This window comes from Bufo bufo, chromosome 2 (genome assembly GCF_905171765.1).
Source record: "Bufo bufo chromosome 2, aBufBuf1.1, whole genome shotgun sequence".
In the NCBI taxonomy this organism is placed as follows: domain Eukaryota; kingdom Metazoa; phylum Chordata; class Amphibia; order Anura; family Bufonidae; genus Bufo; species Bufo bufo.
In genome coordinates, this window is record NC_053390.1 from 373,645,122 (window position 1) to 373,661,846 (window position 16,725).

Here is a 16,725-nt window from a genome sequence, read left to right on the forward strand (position 1 = left end):
CCTTGTGATATGTTCAGTGGTTCTCGTAACCCTTAAACATGACAGTATAATTAGATAAAAATTCTGTACATAAAGCTAAACTCAGCCAGGGTGTCTAACCCTTTTTATATTTATGAAGTATTTGAGCTTCGCAACCTGAGAGTTATTCCATATGAAAGATGTGTTCAATTCAAAGGCATTGTACAACTGAATGTCAGACTGTCTGGTTCTCCTTCAAGGGGATTAAATACTTTGCTGATGATACTAGCATAAATCAATCCATCAATAAAATTGGGCATATTCAAAGAGACCTGTGCTGTAAATAAATGACCCCAAGGAAGCATGTAAGCAAAATGTGCATTAGGTTTCCTGGGCATCCTATTTGGTTGGTATACCTTTGCTACTATTTGAACCTATGCCACATACGTACCATATTTTTTTAGACTATAAGACACACCTGACTATAGGACACACCCAGGTTTTAGACAGCAGAAAATAGTAAAAAAAAATGTATTGTGACTGCGAAAGAAGATGAGTTACGGTATTCAAAAAGATGTGATACCATGATTACTTTGTTTATTGTTTTGGTAGCTTTGCTTGGAGATACATAATACTATCACAAGAAAACATATTTTCCAGTCCTTAGACATAGGTGGAAGACAAATATTCTTAATATATTTTTAATATGGTATTCAGAGCTCCATTTTTATATAAAGCTGAATTTCCTACACAGACAGTTTTTAATGTGGTTGTAGCCACAATGGCAAGTTTAGCAGCTAGCTGCATGCAGCCTATATGCTGAAAATGATAAAGCAGTATGCAGTCAGCTCCTAAGCACCCCCTATTAGGAGGATCAGCTTACTGAAGGGGTCATGGTGCTCTGGTGAGCCCAGCATCCCCATCATTGTCTAAGCCACAACTTTATTTTTCCATTCACTTAGCTGTATGAGGGCTTGTTTTTTTTTAGGACAAGTGACATGCGCCATATTATTTTGCATTGCGCCGAATTTTGACCCATGAAGCATCCATCAGGTGGGACAGGACAGCTAATTGAGACGTTTCAGCACATGGACACCCCACCACCGTATAACAGAACCCGATCTGGCAGCCATTTTACATGCTGTGTTTTGCCATTTTAAGGAGAGGTTGCTTTGTGTAGCAGGGACAGACTGTTAGGGACACCCAACTGTAGCTAATAAGGCCACAAAAGTCACTTTAAGGACTGGGATAGGTGTGCTATCAATAGTTATGATATACTGAGGGGTGTGATAAACTTATGATATACTTATGATATACTTTCTAACATAGAAAGTATATTATAGTGCATTTCTATTGTGTAGCAGTTGTGTGCGGTTCTGCTGCAATGCCGCAGCTATATAGAGGGACAAACGCTATTGGAACAACTAATTGCAACTGGTGTGATATACATTTTGCCCCCAGAAAAACTGATTGAGGGGTGTGATATACCTATAATATACTTCCCAGCATAGAAAGTATATAGTGCATTTGTATTGTGCAGCAGTTGTGTGCGATACCGCAGGTATATAGAGGGACAAGCACTATTGGAACAACTATTTGCAACGGGTGTGATATACCTGTTGCCCCCAAAAAAACTGATTGAGGGGTTTGATATACCTGCTTCCACCAAATACTGTTTGAGGGGTGTGATATACCTGCTTCCACCAAATATTGATTGAGGCCTGGGATATATCTGCTTCCAGAAAATACTGATTGAGGGGTGCGATATACCTGCTTCCACAAAATACAGATTGAGGGGTGCGATATACCTGCTTCCACAAAATACGGATTAAGGGTTTTTTATGTACCTGCTTCCACAAAATACAGATTGAGGGTTGCGGTATACCTGCTTCCAACAAATATTAATTAAGGGGTTCTATATACCTGCTTCTACAAAATACTGATTAAGGAGATTGATATACTTCTTCCACAAAATACTGATTGAGGGGTGCGATATACCTGCTTCCACAAAATACTGAATAAGGGGTTTGATATACCGGCTTCCACAAAATACAGATTGAGGGTTGCAATATACCTGCTTACATCAAATATTGATTAAGGGATTCTATATAACTGGTTCCACAAAATACTGATTAAGGGGATTAATATACCTGCTTCCATCAAATATTGATTGAGGCCTGCGATACACCTGCTTCCACAAAATATTGATTAAGGGGTGTGATATCTCTGCTTCTACCAAATATTGATTAAGGCCTGTGATATACCTGCTTCCACAAAATACAGATTGAGGGGTGTGATATACCTGCTTCCACCAAAAAATTATTAAGGGGTTCTATATACCTGCTTCCACAAAATACTGATTGAGGGGTGCGATATTCCTGCTTCCACAAAAGGGGATTTATATTGCTGCTTATATAACTGCTTAACTTATATAACTGCTTATATAACTGCTTCCACAAAATACTGATTAAGGGGAATGATACAGTATACCTGCTTCCACCAAATTTTGATTGAGACCTGTGATACACCTGCTTCCACAAAACACTGATTAAGGGATTTGATATACCTGCTTCCACCAAATATTAATAAAGGGGTTCTATATACCTCCTTCCACAAATTACTGATTGAGGGGTGCGATATATCTGCTTCCACAAAATATTGATTATGGGGTTCTATATACCTGCTTCCATAAAAAATTGAATAAAGGGTTTGATATACCTGCTCTCACAAAATATAGAATGAGGGGTGCGATGTACCTGCTTCCACAAAACACTGATTAAGGGGATTGATACACCTGCTTCCACAAAATACAGATTGAGGGGTGCGATATACCTGCTTCCACAAAATACGGATTAAGGGTTTTTTATGTACCTGCTTCCACAAAATACAGATTGAGGGTTGCGGTATACCTGCTTCCAACAAATATTAATTAAGGGGTTCTATATACCTGCTTCTACAAAATACTGATTAAGGAGATTGATATACTTCTTCCACAAAATACTGATTGAGGGGTGCGATATACCTGCTTCCACAAAATACTGAATAAGGGGTTTGATATACCGGCTTCCACAAAATACAGATTGAGGGTTGCAATATACCTGCTTACATCAAATATTGATTAAGGGATTCTATATAACTGGTTCCACAAAATACTGATTAAGGGGATTAATATACCTGCTTCCATCAAATATTGATTGAGGCCTGCGATACACCTGCTTCCACAAAATATTGATTAAGGGGTGTGATATCTCTGCTTCTACCAAATATTGATTAAGGCCTGTGATATACCTGCTTCCACAAAATACAGATTGAGGGGTGTGATATACCTGCTTCCACCAAAAAATTATTAAGGGGTTCTATATACCTGCTTCCACAAAATACTGATTGAGGGGTGCGATATTCCTGCTTCCACAAAAGGGGATTTATATTGCTGCTTATATAACTGCTTAACTTATATAACTGCTTATATAACTGCTTCCACAAAATACTGATTAAGGGGAATGATACAGTATACCTGCTTCCACCAAATTTTGATTGAGACCTGTGATACACCTGCTTCCACAAAACACTGATTAAGGGATTTGATATACCTGCTTCCACCAAATATTAATAAAGGGGTTCTATATACCTCCTTCCACAAATTACTGATTGAGGGGTGCGATATATCTGCTTCCACAAAATATTGATTATGGGGTTCTATATACCTGCTTCCATAAAAAATTGAATAAAGGGTTTGATATACCTGCTCTCACAAAATATAGAATGAGGGGTGCGATGTACCTGCTTCCACAAAACACTGATTAAGGGGATTGATACACCTGCTTCCACAAAATACTGATTAAGGGGATTGATATCCCTGCTTTCACCAAATATTGATTAAGGGGTTCTATATACCTGCTTCCACAAAATACAGATTGAGGGGTGCGATATACCTGCTTCCACAAAATACTGATTGAGGGGTGTGATATACCTGCTTCCACAAATTATTGATTAAGGGGTTCTATATAGAGATGGCATTGCGGTTCGCTCAGCGGTCGTCTCGCGGCGAACTTTGCTCGTTCGCTGAATGGGCGAACATATGGAGATTTTCGCACCCGCCATATTCTTTTACATTGTGAAGAACTTTGAACCATGACACATTTATCAGGTAGTACAGGACAGCCAATTGAGACGTTTCAGCACATGGACATACCCCCTACCTTATAAATAAACCTGATCTGGGCGCCATTTTACATTCAGTCTTTTGCCAGTGTAGGGAGAGGCTGCTGTGTGGAGCAGGATCAGACTGTTAGGGACACAAAACGGTAGCTAATAGGGCCACAAAAGTCCTTTTAAGGACTGGTATAGGTGTGCTATCGATAGGTGTGACATACTGAGGGGTGTAATATTCTTATAATATACTTTCCAACATAGAAAGTATATTTTAGTGCAATTGTGTTGTGCAGCAGTTGTGTTCGGTTCTGCTGCGATACTGCAGCCACACAGTGCCAAATGCTATTGGAACAAATCATTTCTACTGGTGTGATTTACCAGTTGCCCCCCAAAAAAACTGATTAAGGGAGGGGTGTTATATACCAATAATATACTTTATATATAGTGCATTTAGGTAGTGCAGCATTTGTGTGTGGTTCTGCTGAGATACTGCAGCTATACAGAGTGCCACTCTGTAGTATCATGCTGCTGCTGCCATGTCACCTTGCCACTCTGGCCTCCTGATGCTGCCATCTCCACACTATGTAACCTGGCCATTCGCTGGCCTCCACATACTGTTGCCAACTACATACTCTGTGATTGTGCCACTTGGTGGCCTCCTCATACTGCTGCCACCTCCACACTGTCATTGCGCCACTCTGTGGCCTCCTGATGCTGCCGCCACCTCCAGACTTTGTCATTGGGCCACTGTGTGGTCTCCTCATGCTGCTTCCACCTCACCACTCTGTCATAGGGATAATCTGTGGACTTATCATGCTGTTCACACCCTCCCCACTTCATGACTGGGCCACTATTTTGGCTTTTGGCCTGGCTAACATCATCATTTATTTGACCTTTCTTCTGATCTGTCAGAAGGAAGGAAACATGAGACGCACAACAGAATCTGTCTGCGTAGCAGCTGTAAGGCCTGTATGGTCCCATCAGAATTGGCTTATGATATGGTAGACAAAAGCAGGAGTGGGTACAAAACACAGTAGACATGCAAATATTCCATTCACGTGTCATCTCTGCTTTAGATCCACTCCTGTTTTTATTGGCATTAGGAATACTGAGCAAATGCTGACCGGGTGAAGACGTATGCTCCAAAGACAGGATCCATTTTTTGTGGGTTATTGTTCTGACGGATCAGAGGAAGGGCAAATTAATCAGTGATGTCAACACAAACTTACTGCTGACATCCTCTGCTTAGGCCTAGGCCTCTACTAGTGACAGACTAGGAGAAGAAGACAAAGCTTGTTCTTTTCTGTACATTGAATGAATAATTTTTGGGGCCTGTACTCCACTGGCCTGCAGTAAAATTGATATCTAATGACTGTCTAATATACCTCCAGCCACATAATCACTTGATGTTTTCTATCCGGTGAATGCCTAATGTTTAGGGCCTGTACTTCCGTGGCCTAAAATAAAAAAAATTTAGCTTCCAGCAGGGCACATTTTTGAGAGTTTTAATTTAAGACGCATAAAAATGGCCCCTGATTAAAATACATATTTTTTGTAGGAATTTTAGCCATTGATCCCCCTCTGGTATGTCCATGTTGTGGGACGATTTGTGCACTTCTTGTAAGTATTTAGTGGCTGCAGATATGAGCTGAAGGTTTTTCAGGTTCGCCTGCCATTAAAATGAATGGGGCCCGCTGCAAACTTGCGGTTCGCGAACATTTGATCGCGTTTGCACGATCGCGTTTGCGAACCGTCCCAGCCGATGTTCGTCTATTACTAGTTCTATATACCTGTTTCCACAAAATACGGATTGAGGGGTGCGATATACCTGCTTCCACAAAATACTGATTAAGGGGTTTGATATTCCTGCTTCCGCAAAATATAGATTGAGAGGTGAAATTTACCTGCTTCCACCAAATATTGATTATGGGGTTCTTTATAACCGGTTTCCACAAAATACTGATTGAGGGGATTGATACACTGGCTTGATACACTGGCTTCCACAAAATACTGATTAAGGGGTTTGATATACCCGCTTCCACAAAATACTGATTTAGGGGTGCGATATACCAGCTTCCACCAAATATTGATTAAGGGGTTCTATATACCTGTTTCCACAAAATACTAATTGAGGGGTGCAATATACCTGCTTCCACAAAATACTGATTAAGGGGATTGATATACCTGCTTCCACCAAATATTGATTTAGGCCTGTGATACACCTGCTTCCACAACATACTGATTAAGGGGTTTGATATACCAGCTTCCACCAAATATTGATTGAGGCCTGTGATACACTAGTGTTGATCACGAATATTCGAATTTTGAATTTTTATCGCGAATATAGGTACTTCGAAAATTCGCGAATATTTTGAATATAGTTATATATTCGTAATTTCGAATATTAAAATTTATTTTCAGTTTTTTATTTTTTTTATTTTTTTTTATTTTTTATCAGTACACATGATCCCTCATTGCTTCTAGCTTGTGGGCCAATAAGAAGGCTGCAATATACTTGACTTTAGGAGTAGTAGTGTTCGCGAATTTTGCTCTATATTCGTTTTTTTCGAATATTCGCTATATTGCTATATATTCTTGTTTTAGAATATTACGAATATTCTAAAAAACTAAGTTATAGCAATATAGTGAATATTCGAAAAAAATCGAATATAGAGCAATTTAGCTAATATAGTGCTATAATCTTCTTTGTCTAATAGTTGTAAGTTGAAAATTCGCAATGAAAATTCGAATCCGTAAATTCGAATTACGAAAATTCGCATATTACACAATCATTACCTTTCCGATTTTTCGAGTAAAAAAAATAAATCGGGAATTTTCGAATTTGCGAATATTCGACGAATATTCTACAAAATATTCGCAAAATATCGCGAATTCGAATATGACCCCTGCCGCTCATCATTATGATACACCTGCTTCCACAAAATACTGATTGAGGGGATTGATATACCTGCTTCCACCAAATATTGATTGAGGTCTGCGATACATCTGCTTCAACAAAATACTGATTAAGGGGATTGATATACCTGCTTCCATCAAATATTGATTGAGGCCTGCAATACACCTGCTTCCACAAAATACTGATTAAGGGGTTTGATATACCAGCTACCAGCTTCCACCAAATACTGATTGAGGCTTGCGTAATATCTGCTTCCACAAATACTGCTCTTCTCTAGGGACTTTGGCACAGAATCATTTTAAAAATGACAGGCAGAGTAAGAGGCTGGCCGTTCTGCAGGGGTGGTAGGGGTCGGGCAGGTTTCCACCAGGCACCAAGTGGAAAGTTGGAGAAGGTGCGTGCGATTACGTCAAAGGACGCACCAGAGTTGGTTGAATGGCTCACTCAGCCTTCTGCTTCTGCACCCTCCTCATCCTCTGTATCTGCACCCTCCTCACTCTCTGCTATGTGCACCCCCAAAGACACTACCACCACTACCACCACCATAGACCCTCCACTCGAGTCAGAGGAATTATTTTCCCATCCATTCCCAGACCTTACCGATGCGCAGCCATTATTGGCATTGGATGAGAAAGAGGAGGTAGCAACGGCCGCCACCCAGCGGTCTGACGACAGTACCCAGATCAGCCCAAGGAGGGAGGGTGATCCCCGCTGTTGCTGCCTATTTTGAGAACTCTAAAGTCAATGGAGGTGAAGGTGACGATGATAAAGTGTCGATGGACGTCACGTGGGTGCACACAAGATAGAAAGAGGAAGGGAGTTCTGATGGATAGACTGAGCAGCAGATAGGGAGGAGAAGGAGAAGAAGCAGGCAGAACTCGCAGTGCACAGGAGGCAAAAAGCAGACTGCAAATGTATCTGGAGTGAGCCATCCACCATGCACGGTCACATCTTGCGCTCCCAGGACGCCGGCACAAGGCTCCGCAGTGTGGGCTTTTTTTAACGTGTCAGCTGCTGACAATAGTGTTGCCATCTGCAGACTGCTGTCAAGGCATAAGTTGTGGTAAGCCCAACACTGGGGATGACCACCTTAAGAAGACACCTACAGTTGTCTCCAAAATTATTCAACCCCCACTGAAATTGAATGTTTTGGCCAGTTTGACATTGATTTTGATCATTTCAGTCATCTTGTTCACAATTAAATCAAAGAGGCACTTGTAAATCAGACAAATATAACATAACATTTATAATGAAATAACCACAAATGTCTTTTCTGTGCTCACATCATTATCAGTTTTATTCAACCCCCAAGTGACATTCAATCTTAGTACTTAGTACAACATCCTTTTCCAGTTATAACAGCTTTTAAACGTGAAGCATAGCTTGACACAAGTGTCTTGCAGCGATCTACGGGTATCTTCGCCCATTCTTCATGGGCAAAAGCCTCCAGTTCAGTCACATTCTTAGGCTTGCACGCTGCAACTGCTTTCTTTAAGTCCCACCAGAGGTTCTCAATCGGATTTAAGTCTGGTAACTGCGATGGCCACTTCAAAATGTTCCAGCCTTTAATCTGCAACCATGCTCTAGTGGACTTGGAGGTATGCTTGGGATCATTGTCCTGTTGAAAGGTCCAACGTCTCCCAAGCCTCAGGTTTGTGACGGACTGCATCACATTTTCATCCAATATCTCCTGGTACTGAAGAGAATTCAAGGTACCTTGCACACGCTGAAGCTTCCCTGTACCTGTAGAAGCAAAACAGCAAGGTGTTCTTTTCTTCATAGGCCTTGTTCTTCCTCCTCCAAACATAGCGTTGATCCATGGGCCCAAACTGCTCTAATTTTGTTTCATCAGTTCACAGAACACTATCCCAAAACTTTTGTGGTTTGTCCACATGACTTTTGGCATACTGCAGTCGACTCTTCTTATTCTTTGGAGACAGCAAGGGGGTGCGCCTGGGAGTTCTGGCATGGAGGCCTTCATTACGCAGTGTGCGCCTTATTGTCTGAGCTGAAACTTCAGTACCCACATCTGACAAATCTTTTTTCAGTTTCTCAGCAGTCACACGGAGACTTTTCTCCACTTTGCGCTTCAGGTAGCGCACAGCAGTCGAAGTCAGCATCTTCTTTCTGCCACGACCAGGTAGCGGTTCAACAGTGCCCTTTGCCTTGAATTTGCGAATGATGCTTCCTATGGTGTCTCTTGGTATGTTTAACATCTTTGCAATCTTCTTATAGCCATTGCCCTTCCTGTGAAGAGAAATCACCTCTTCTCTTGTCTTCCTGGACCATTCTCTTGACTTCACCATGTTTGTAAACACACCAGTAAATGTCTTTTAAATCTGCCTAATTGGTGCTTATTATGCTTGATTGCTGCTCCTTGACATCCACAGGTGTTTTCAATACCTGATCGAAAATACTTGAATGAACCTCTGTTCTTAAGAGTGGTAGTCTTTAAGGGGTTGAATAATTGTGTCAATGAAGACATCCCAAAAAAAACATTTAATACTGTATTACAAAAACAATTGATGTCATTTTAGTTGCATTTGGTTCTTTAAAAAGTCCTTGTAAGATTTCATTCTGAACACAATTACAAATGTACACTAAATTCCCTAAAACCCTTTACAGCATTGGGGGTTGAATAATTTGGAACACAACTGTAAACTCCCATCACCGAACCCAGTGGGAGAAACACTGTCAGAAACCACAAAGCCACACTACCGGCGCTCCACGTCCTGCTCTTCTCCTTCTCCTCTCTCCTCCCATTTGTACTCTACTCCACCTTCCACCGTGCCATCGCATTCATCTGGCAGAAGGAGGGCTTCCGTGGCACAAATGTTTGAGTGTAAAAAGTTGATGACGCCGGATAACCCTATTGTCCAATGGCTGACAGCTGGCTTGTCGGAGCTGCTAGCCCGCCAACTACTGCCATATAAACTGGTGGACTTGGAGGCCTTTAGAAAATGTGTGGCCATCGGCACACCGCAATGGAAAGTCCCTGGAAGGAAATATTTCTCGCAGAAGGGCATTCCAGAGCTATATGGCCAGATTCAGCGGCAAGTGAATATATCTCTGGCACAAAGTGTCGGTGCCAAGATACATCTGACCACAGACACGTGGTCTATAGATTTGAGCGGACACCTGGATGTTCGGGTTTGACGGGTTCGGCCTAACTTCGGAAAAAAGTTTGAGTTCGGGACCCGAACTTGAACCGAACTTGACCCCGAACCCGAACCCCATTGAAGTCAATGGGGACCCGAACTTTTGACCACTAAAATGGCTGTAAAAATGTCATGGAAAGGGCTAGAGGGCTGCAAATGGCGTCAAAATGTGGTTAAGAGCATGGCAAGTGCTCTGCAAACAAATGTGGATAGGGAAATGACTTAAAAAAACATAAAATACGTAAAAATAAAAAATAATAATCTAGATCTAGGAGGACCAGGTCCATATGGAGAAGGAGGTTGAGGAGGTGGTGGATGTGGCGGTGTAGGTGGAAGTGGCGGTGGAGGAGGAGGAGGTAGCCTACACTGCTTTTTGGGTTTAAATTATTATTATTTCTTTTAAATTAGGGTACACCCCAAAACATTGGGAAATATAACCCTCCAGTCGTGCTAAACACACTTTCAGACAATTCACCGGCTGCAGGGCAGGCCAGCACCTCCAAGGCGTAAAGGGTAAGCTCAGGCCATGTGCCCAATTTGGAGACCCAGAAGTTGCAGGGGCTGACCCCTGTCAGTTAAATTGTGTAGGCGTGTGCATACTTACTGCCCCACCCACCATGTCGCACGTCCCCGTGATGTTCACGATCCAATTTGATATCTGCTCTATCAACTTTCGATGTTCTTTTATGGGCCTACCATGGTGATTACGGGTGGCGGGGAATCAGGGTTCCAGGCTGGAGAGGGAGCATGAGAAAAAGAGACCGAATTTAAGGGAGATAAATTTATTTAAAAAAATTGGGATCAAGAAGAAATGTGGGAAAAGTTATTGAGGCCCAAATGTGGGAAAAATTACAGAAGCCCAAATGTGGGCCAAAAGAGTCAAGCAGAATTGTGGGAAAAGCTATTGAGGCGCAAATGTTGGGCAAAAGAGTATAGCGGAAATGAGGGACAAAGTATTGAAGCTTAAATGTGGTACAACTTGCTTAACCGCTTTACGTCCGCCCATAGGATATAAACGTCCTATGGGTGGACGTCTATTTCTGAACGGACGTTCCAGAACGTCTTTTCAGAAATAGCAGCTGCACGCTAATCGTGCAGCTGCTGATCGGGTTGCCCGCTGTCAGTGACAGCAGGGCAACCCAGAGAGGAGGCAGGGACAGTGCCCAGGTGTCCCTGCCTTCACGATCGCTGCAGACACAGCGCTCACCGAGCGCTGTGTCTGCAGAGAAGGAAGCGCTGTGCGCTTCCTGTTCCGGACCGGCGATCATGTGACCACCGTGACCGGGGTGTGCAGGAGCTGTGTGAGGTCTCTCAGAGACCTCGATCAGCCCTGCTCTGAGGCTGTACAGCGCTGGATTGCTGCTGTACAGCCTCTCTAGGGGTGCATTTGTCCTGTAACTGGGGCTACTATGTCAGCCCCAGTTACAGGAGAAATCACCAGTGAAAAAAAAAAGAAAAAGTGAAGTAAATGTCCCCCAGAGGTCTTGTATGACCTTATGGGGGACGAAAAGTGTAAAATAAAATAAAAAAAATAAAGGGTTGAAAAAATAAAATAAAATAAAGTTTCACATGTAAAAAAAAAAAAGTTCCCAAGTAAGGAATAAAAAAAATAATTTAAAAATAGAAAAAATAAAATAAAATAGACATATTTGGTATTGCCGCGTCCGTAAAAACCAGCTCTATAAAAATATCACATGACCTAACCCCTCGGGTGAACACCGTAAAAAAAAAAAAAAAACAGTGTCAAAACAAGCAATTTTTGTCACCTTGCATCACAAAAGGTGCAACACCAAGTGATCAAAAACGCGTATGTCCCACAAAATAGTACCAATAAAACCGTCACCTCATCCCGCAAAAAATGAGCCCCTACATGAGAAAATCTCTCAAAAAATAAAAAAACTATAGCTCTCAGAACATGGACACATTAAAACATAATTTTTTTGTTTCAAAAATGCTATTATTGTGTAAAACTTTAATAAATGAGAAAAAGTATACATATTAGGTATCGCCACGTCCGTAACAATCTGCTCTATAAAAATGTCACTTGACTGAACCCCTCAGGTGAACGCTGTAAAAATAAATAAATAGAAACTGTGCTAAAACAACCAATTTTTTGGTCACCTTGCCCCATAAAGTGTTATAATGAATGATCAAAAAATCATATGTACCCAAAAATAGTACTAATAAAACTGGCACCTTATCCCCTAGTTTCCAAAATGGGGTCACTTCTTGGGAGTTTCTACTGTAAGGGTGCATCAGGGGGCTTCAAATGGGACATGGCATCTAAAAACCATGTGGAGTTCCTTTTCTTCTGCGCCCTGCCGTGTGCCCATACAGCAGTTTATGACCACATGTGGGGTGTTTCTGTAAACTGCAGAATCTGGGTAATAAATATTGAGTTTTGCTTGGCTGTTAACCATCGATGTGTTAAAGAAAAAAATTTTCCTTTAATTCTTGTGGAACGCCTAAAGGGTTAACAAAGTTTGTAAAATCGGTTTTAAATACCTTGAGGGGTGTAGTTTCTACAATGGGGTCATTTATGGGGGTATCCACTATGTAGGCCCCACCTGAACTGGTCCTTAAAAAAAGGGTTTTGGCAATTTTCTTAAAAATTTGAAGAATTGCTTCTAAACTTCTAAGCCTTCTAACGTCCTAAAAAAAATAAAATGACATTTCCAAAATGATGCCAACATAAAGTAGACATATGGGGAATGTTAAATAATAAATATTTTATGAGGTATCACTTTCTGTTTTAAAAGCAGAGAAATTTAAATTTAGAAAATTGCGAATTTTTCAAATTTTTGGGTAAATTTGGGATTTTTTCATAAATAAAGGTGAAATATTTTGACTCAAATTTATGACTATCATGAAGTACAATGTGTCACGAGAAAACAATCTCTGAATGACTTGGATAAATAAAGGCGTTCCAAAGTTATTACCACATAAAGTGAGATATGTCAGTTTTGCAAAATTTGGCCTGGTCAGGAAGGGGGCAAATGGCCCAGATGGCAAGTGGTTAAGTTTAAGCATTGAATCAAAGGAAGTGGTGCACATCAATTAAAGAAGCATTTCAGAAATTTTATTCCCTGTCATCTATGCAGAGCAGGGGTTTATTCATGTCTAAAATTGTATAATGTCGACCCAAGAATGTAACAGAAAAATTACAGAAATTAATTTACCTGTCTACTTGGTAGAGCAGGGGTCTATGACAGAAAACAATCGTTTATTGTGACCCAAAAATGTAAAATAAAAATTATTGAAATTTATTAAGCTGTCAACTAGGTAGAGGAGAGGTATATTACACCCCAAAATTGGTGAATTTGAAACTAAAATGTAACTGACAAATGTTTTTTTTTTTTTACCGGTCTAATAGGTATAGCAGTGGTACATCACACCAAAAAATTGCTGAATTTCACCAGAAAATGTTAATGACGATTTTGTTTATTTTTTAACCGGCCTTCTAGGTATAGCAATTGTACTATACTCCCAAAAATTGGTTAATTTCACCAGAAAATGTTAATGACAATTTATTTTTATTTTTTAACCGTCATACTTGGTATAGTAGTGGTACTATACACCCAAAAATTTGTGAATTTCACCAGAAAATGTTAATTACATATTTTGTTTTTAAACCGGCCTACTAGGTATAGCAGCGGTACTATACACCCAAAAATTGGTGAATTTCACCAGAAAATGTTAATGACAATTTTATTTATTTTTTAACCGTCATACTAGGTTTAGTAGTGGTACTATACACCCCAAAATTTGTTAATTTCACCAGAAAATGTTAATGACAATTTATTTTATTTTTTTAACTGGCCTACTAGGTATAGCAGTGGTACCATACACCCAAAAATTTGTTAATTTCGCCATAAAATGTAACTGACAATTTTTTTTTTTTACCGGTCTACTAGGTATAGCAGTGGTACTATACACCCAAATGACAAAGTAGTGAAATGATATAAAATAAAACACGTACAAAAAAAAAATGGATTTATGAGGTGGAGTTCCATATGGAGTAGGAGTTTGAGGAGGCGGTGGACGCAGCGGAGTAGGTGGAAGCGGCGGTGGAGGAGGACGAGATAGCCAACACAGGTTTTTGGTTTTAATTTAATTTAGTAAAATTAAGGTACACTCCAAAAGAGTGTGAAATATCCAAAATATAAACATGAGCAATTGCGCTGCAGCATAACAATGGCTGCTTAGTGCCAGTATACATGTCTATTCTGCACAAGGTACGGACAAGTCCTGAGGGATCCATGCCTGGTTCATTTTAATGAACGTGAGCTTGTCCACATTGGCTGTGGACAGGCGGCTGCGCCCCCTGCCATGCTAAACACACGTTCAGATAATACACTGGCTGCAGGGCAGGCCAGCACCTCCAAGGCGTAAAGGGCAAGTTCAGGCCATGTGCCCAATTTTGAGACCCAGAAGTTGAAGGGGGTAGACCCGTCATTCAGTACGTGTAGGCGTGTGCACACATACTGCTCCACCATGTTGGTGAAATGCTGCCTCCTGCTAAGACGTTCCATATCAGCTGGTGGTGCTGGTTGTTGTGGCGTGCTGACAAAGCTTTTCCACATTATGGCCATGCTAACCCTGCCTTCTGAGGTGCTGGTGGTGCCCCAGCTGCGTTGGTGACCTCTTCCTCGTCCTCTGCCTTCGCCTTGTGCCTCCACTGTGCCCCCGCTGTCAGGTGGGAATGCCACCAGCAGCGCATCTACCAGCGTGTGCTTGTACTCGCGCATCTTATGATCACGCTCCAGTGACGGAATTAAGGATGGTACGTTGTCCATGTAACAGGATTCCAGCAGTGTGGCCACCCAGTAATCAGCACAAGTTAGAATGTGGGCAACTCGGCGGTCGTTGCGGAGACACTGCAGCATGTAATCGCTCATGTGTGCCAGGCTGCCCAGAGGCAATGAAAAGCTGTCCTCTGTGGGAGGTGTATTGTCTGTGTCCTCTGTAACCCCCCATCCACGCACCAGTGATGGCCATGAGCTGGTCTGGGTGCCACCCTGCTGTGAACATGGTTCCTCCCCCTCCATCTCCTCCTCCTCATCCTCCACCTCCTCATCCTCCAGAACTGTGCCTTGGCTGGACAATTGTGTACCTTGGGTTTGTGGGTGCAAGAACCCACCCTCGGAGCCACTTGGGAATGACTGGCCGGAAACCCTACGAAATGATCCCTTTCTTCCTCCTCCTCCTGTGCCACATCCTCTTCCATCATCGCCAGGAGCGTTTATTCAAGGAGGCATAGAAGTGGGATAGTAATGCTGAGAACGGCGTTATCGGCACTGGCCATGTTGGTGGAGTACTCGAAACAGCGCAACAAGGAACACAGGTCTCGCATGGAGGCCCGACTCACTCGTGCGTGCTGCAGCTGAAACTCCACTATGGCCTGCTGCTCGCACAGTCTGGCCAGCATGTGCAAGGTGGAGTTCCACCTTGTGGGCACGTCGCATATAAGGCGGTGAGTGGGAAGGCCGTAGTTACGCAGCAGCGCTGAGTGGCGAGCAGCAGCAGGGTGAGAACGCCGAAAGCGCGCACAGACGGCCCAAACTTTATGCAGCAGCTCTGACATGTCGGGGTAATTTTTAAGGAATCTCTGCACCACCAAATTCAGCACATGCACCAGGCAAGGGATGTGCGTCAAACCGGCTAGTCCCAGAGCTGCTACGAGATTTCGCCCATTATCGCACACCACCAGGCCGGGCTTGAGGCTGACTGGCACAAACCACTCATTGGTCTGTTGTTCAAGGCCCGTCCACAGCTCCTTCGCGGTGTGGGGTTTGTCCCCTAAACAGATACGTTTTAAAACTGCCTGCTGTCGTTTACCCCTGGCTGTGCTGAAGTTGGTGGTGAAGGTGTTACGCTGACCGGATGAGGAGCTGGTAGAGGATGAGGAAGCAGAGTTGGAGGAGGAAGCAACAGTAGGCAAACTGAAGCCCCTGCAATCCTCGGTGGTGGAAGGACATGCGCCAAACTGCTATTTGCCTCAGGCCCAGCCGCCACTGCATTTACCCAGTATGCTTGTAACGGACCGTTTCCGCAGACAAGGGGTTAAAATCCGTTTAGGCGATAAGCCCCTTTCTGAGAGACAGGCACAGCTACTGCAGAACACCAAATTCCCGAACTGGATACAAAGTAGCACTCCAAACTGGAACCTCACGAATAGCTGCTAGCAGACGAACAGGGATCAGCTTACACCTCTGGCAATCAGTCCTCTAACAGCATACAGTGAATCCCCCCAATAACGAGACAAGGCTCCGTGTTGAGGGTCAAACAGTGGTCTGACTGTACTTGAAGTACAGCCTCTTTTATTCACAAAAAACAAACATAGTACTGCCCACAGGGGTTTGAAATACAACCAATCAGTATATTACAAGACATACAATGTAACTACAGCAACCAATCGTTCACGCCCCCAGAGGACCAGAATGAAGATTGTGACATAGGACAACATATCCCCACAATGCATCATGGTTTCCTCCTCTCTGTCCAGACAACCTGAAGAGCAATCCAATTATCTCTGAGGAC